Below are 5,636 nucleotides of genomic sequence, written 5' to 3' on the forward strand. Positions count from 1 at the left end.
TGTGTGTGTGTGTGTGTGTGTGTGTTTTGTGTGTGTGATATGTGTTTAGGGAGAGGAGGTATTAACCTGTTTCTGGGGATTAAACCCAGTCTTGCATATGCTTAGCAGGCACCCTACCATCAGGTTTTTCCCTACAGTTGGTCTATTTTTTATTAGTGAGTGTAAGTCATACTGTGTAGGAGGGAGTGAAGTCCTGAATGCACTTGTACTATTGTTGACGTGGACAAAAGTCACATTACAGATACAGTGCCTCAGACCCATGGGAATGGCAAAGGCTTCTCCTCAGGGTCTCTGTTTTGAGTACAAATGTTGATAGTGTATACAGAAAATAAATACCACCATCCCCTGCTGTTTGATGTTTACAGCCTGAAAACTGCTTCACTATGACTGTTCCTACCCAAATTACTCAAACCTGCCTCTTCACTCAGCTGTATAAAGAGCCCACCTCTTTGTTTACTAGTACATCACAAACCCTTCCTCCCTGCTCGACTGTAAATAATGCACATGCTGTCTCTTCTCCGTAGAGAGCTCAGTCCACCTATTCCAAGCTGTTCTGTATCTCCGTGTCCATGTGTTTGTAATTTCTTCACTCCTTTGATACCCCAGTCAGGTTAACCCTTGAGCCTTGCAGCTGGTCATTACTGCAACATCATTATGGAGTGTCACTGTTCTTCATCTCTGTATTATCAATGAGGGAACAAGTTTGGCGACAGAGATTCAATCACCAGCTTTGATGGAGCTTTCCTTTTAGGCTTATTGTTGCTTAGCAATGTAGAGAAGTAGCATAATCCAGCCGCAGCCATAGCAGGCTTAGCGGAGAATGAGCTTGGTGCATTTAAGAGGCCAATGGAAGGCAAGTCTGGCCTTCCCAGAACACTAGCAATAAAAGGAAGCTGAATGCTGATTCTACAGAACTGTGTGGGATGATGTTAAGCTCACACTGACTGCTCTACAGAGGACAAAGAGACTATACGGGATAAAACCGAGGTACAAAACTGTTTCGGCTGACACTGTTAGAGAGTTGCAAGAGCTCCTTGTGACTGAATTAGGTTATAACAGTGCCATGGTAGAACATTGTGGCGTAGGGCTTGCAAATGTTCATTGCAATGAGTCATTGGGTCTGGTTTGAGGCCTCTGACTTCTACTGCATTATTAATAACCAATCCTTACTGGACTCCCTCAAATATCCTGTTGTCCTGTGCCATGGAGTTCCTGCAGCTTTGGATCTATAGGATTGGCCCCATTCACACACTCCAAAAATTCACTGATGGAGTAGATGCTGGTATGGGCCAATGCAAAGCCCTGGCTCTAGGCCTAGGTGGTAGCTGAGTTCTTCAGCCTGCCAACTCTCCTGTACCCATGCCACCAGGGGCAGCTCTCCAAAGCTCACTATCTGAGACTTGGCTCACCCACAACCCCCACAGCCAGGGCCAGCTCTACTGTGCTGCCCAGGAAGGGTTCAGGGCCTGCTTGTTCTCTAGTTCTCTGGAGTGCTCTCCTACTCTCATGGCTCGAGGGGCTAGCTCTCCCACCTGCTGAAGGTGATGAGGGATGAAGATATCTCTTCCTTGCCAATGGTACCATACAGGCAAACAAGTGGCAGGACCAGCTCTCCCACACTCTTGGCCTTGGGGCCAGCTCACCTGCATCACTGCTAACAGGGTCAGCTCTACTGTGTGTGTGTGTGTGTGTGTGTGTGTGTGCCATACAAAGCAGTAATACTTCTTTCTCCCTTCCCAAGGACCATAGACTGTCTAATAAAATCCCTGTTGCCAAGCATGGGAAACCTCCCTATAAGCTGTTAGTCAATAAAATCCAAGACCCCCCGCCAATAATATAGTCTATTGCCATTGTCTTTGGTAGCATCTCAGAATTTGAAGCAAAAACTTTATTGCTAAAAACATCACATACTTCTGACACAGTGTAAGGGGAAGTTCTGATACTAATATTTAGTTCCCTAACTGGTTCTGGATTTGTCAATAAAGAAGGCCTGGGGCTAATTGCTGAGCGGAGCATACAGGTGGGACTTCTGGGTTCTAAGATAAAAAATAGACACAGAAAAGGAGGTTGAGGTTTTTCTGCCATGCTTTTGGAGGAAAATGATGCAACAACCATGTAAGACCTCTGGGGCAGCTCGGGCCTGTGGTCTCTGCTACAGGAAGACTACCAACAATGTTTGGCAAGGACTAGGTGGAACAAGCCACTAAGATTAATGCAGGAGGCTAAACAGAGATAATAAATTAGTAAGGGCATGTATTTCCAGGCAGGGGATATTTGTGCCCAGCAATTGTGTTAGCAGGCAAGCTAAGGTAACAAAGATGTCTGTGCGTTTTTTTTTTTTTTTAATCCTCAAATTCAAAAGGAAGCCAGGTTAGAGCTGGTTACAATGGATCCAGGAGCTAAGCCAGGTGGAACAAAAGGGAGCCAGCAGGGGCTGGTAGAGCTGCAAAGTTCCTGAGCAAGGTGCTAGAATGTTTTAAAAACTATACAGGACATCACTGGGCTTTGGGAAGTTGGGGAGCTGACTTAAAAGCCTCCTCCCTGAGGCTGTCACAGGAACTGTGCAAGGTGCCAATGAAAAAGAGTAATAAATGGTGCTGCTCAGTCGGAAAGCCAAAATCCATAACAATGACTGGCCCAGTCAGATATCCCCAGTGGTGCCATAGTGGTACCACTACAGTGGAGTAACCACTTATGACTGCTCGATGGCTTTTCTACCATTTTGCTTTAGTGATCCAGTGTAAGGGGAAGTTCTGATACTAATATTTAGTTCCCTAATTGGTTCTCGATTTGTCAATAAAGAAGGCCCAGGGATAATTGCTGAGCGGAGCGTACAGGTGGGACTCCTGGGTCCTAAGAGAAAAAGGAGACACAGAAAAGGAGGAAGAGACATTTCTGCCATGCTTTTGGAGGAAAACGAAGCAACAACCATGTAAGACCTCTGGGGCAGCTCGGGCCTGTGGCCTCTGATACAGGAAGGTTGCCAACATTGTTTGGCAAGGACTAGGTGGAACAAACCACTAAGACTCACATTCACAAAATGTGAACTGTGAGGATCTCCCATGAATCTATTGAAGACCGTGTTAGATATTCATGTACTATGAAAGTGTATGCAGTTTCCTCTCAAAAGCAAAGGCCCAGATTATCAATTTACAACTACACAATGGAAGCTAGGAATACTCAGATACAATAACTTAGATGTCTGAAAATGTTAGTTAATTTTAAAATATAACCAATTAAAATAAAATGAAATTGAAAAGAAATTGATATCACAAACTGAATAGAAATTATCTAAGAGAAGATATTGAATAAAATATTGAGAATTCTAAAGCATTGAATGACACAAAGTTAAAGGTCCATAAAGAAGACTCTCTGGACAGAGAATTTAACCAGAAATCAGAAATTCTTGTACCAGATTCAAAATTTACCTTCTGTGTTGAAAACATGTGGATGGTGAGATTAAGAATTAGTCTCTGAGTGGTTTCTATACAGAAATTTACTTAAAAAACAGGCCTACAAGAGAGGTACTACTATTCTATTTTATAGGAGAGGGAGTTCAGGTTAGCTCAGTGTCTGCCTAGTTACACAGCATGCAACTGTGATGATTCACATCATTTCGGAATTTGCTGAAATAAATTTTAAAAATCTGAAACTTTGTTTTGTATTTTCAAAAGTGTTCTCAATGGTGACATAAAAATCCATTTAAAAATTCCAAAAGGAACACTTACAAATAATTTAGATGTAGCCATCTATTTTCTTGAAAAACAAAGTGTATGAATGTTTTACCTACACATTTGTTCACTTTGTATACACCTGTGAAGTTGGATCCCCTGTAACTGGAGTTGCAGATAGTTGTGAACCACCATGTGGATATTGGGTATCAAATCATGGTCCTCTGGAAAAATCATGTGCTCTTAACCACTAAGCCATCTCTCCAATCCCATGATTTTCTTAATTTTATTTTATATAGATTGGTGTTTTGTCTGCATGTATGTTGGTATGAGGATACCAAATCCCATAGAGCTTGAATTATAGATAGTGGTGAGGGGCTATGTGGGTGCTGGGAATTGAACCTCAGTCCTTTGGAAGAACAGTAAAATGCTGTTAACTACCAAGCCATTTTTCTAGCCCTGACCACCCCATTTCTTTTTTTAGTTCGGAAATTATAATGTAAGTCATCAAGTTTTACATTTAAAAGATAATTGCCAAGAGTCAAACCATTTAACAATTGATTTTAACTATTAGCATATGCATCAATCTGACATATATATTCTAAAAACTGTTTCTCAAGTATTTTTGAATACTGTCTGTGCCCAAAATAGAGTCACAAAATCAGGCACATCATGTGTGTTTATTATCAAAAATCACCTAAAATATGTTGATGATAGTTGGACCCCTTTGTTCAACCTTACCAGTATTTCTGTAATGCTGAAATGCCCCTTCTTTTGACCATCAATAACAGTACAGTGCGGGATGGCTATCCGTGTGAGCTCTAATAGTGCTCTGTCTTGCATATCCTTAGAAGTGAACTCTGACAGGACAATGTCCCTTTCTTGTTCTTGTTTTATCTGTCTACAAAATGAGATGCTAGTAGGACCAGATGGTCCGCATGGCTCTACCATATTGGAATTTTGTGAAACCTTGGTAAACATAAAAATAGGCTCTTTCACTGATGACAGCAGAGTATTTATTGAACTTCAGATTACAAACAAAAGAGTCTGCAAGAGCTTCCAGTAGAACTAGCTTGTCAAAAGTAAGGCATGACTGGTTCATTCTTATTCTTCAGGGTTATGTGGCTTATGCCTGAGCACTGGCCTTATGCACATTACCGACTCCCTAGGGCCCCCCTGCATATGCTGAAATGAACTTTAATCAGAGGCTCTTGCTGTTCAGGGCAAGCCTTGTCTGATTACATCAGCAGGGTGACCTGGGATGCTCCATGCAGTTCAGAGCTGTTATAACAGTTCAGGGACACAGAGAGGTCATGGACTTCAAATAGAATACTGAATGCAGAGGTGAAGGTTTCTGCAGAATGGCCTAGTCAATGATCACATTTCATAATTTCATGGTATGCTGATACTCCCAGATAGGGAGTCAGCCTGGCTCTTAAAGGTATGGCTGGGGACTCAGGAGCCTTCACTTCGGCATGCTTCCCTCAGTACCCAGCCTATTTTAACAATTGTCTATACAGTCTAAAGTGCAAGATAATTTAGGAGAAAAATAAATCCTTATCCTGGTGTGGCATATTGTTCAATTAATTTTCAAGATCTTTTTACATCTCAGATTCCATTTCTTTTTTTTATTAGATATTTTCTTTATTTACATTTCAAATGCTATACCCAAAATTCCCTATACCCTCCCGCTGCTCCCCTACCCACCCACTCCCACTTCTAGGCCCTGGCATTCCCCTGTACTGGGTCATATAAAGTTTGCAAGACCAAGGGGCCTCTATTCCCAGTGATGGCCGATTAGGCCATCTTCTGCTAGGTAGGGGCCTTAAATTCCTAATCTTTCCAAGACTTTTATCATGAAGGGGTGTTGGATTTTGTCAAATGCTTTCTCAGCATCTAACGAGATGATCATGTGGTTTTTATCTTTGACTTTGTTTATGTAGTGGATTATATTGATGGATTTCC

This window comes from Mus pahari, chromosome 12, assembly GCF_900095145.1.
Source record: "Mus pahari chromosome 12, PAHARI_EIJ_v1.1, whole genome shotgun sequence".
In the NCBI taxonomy this organism is placed as follows: domain Eukaryota; kingdom Metazoa; phylum Chordata; class Mammalia; order Rodentia; family Muridae; genus Mus; species Mus pahari.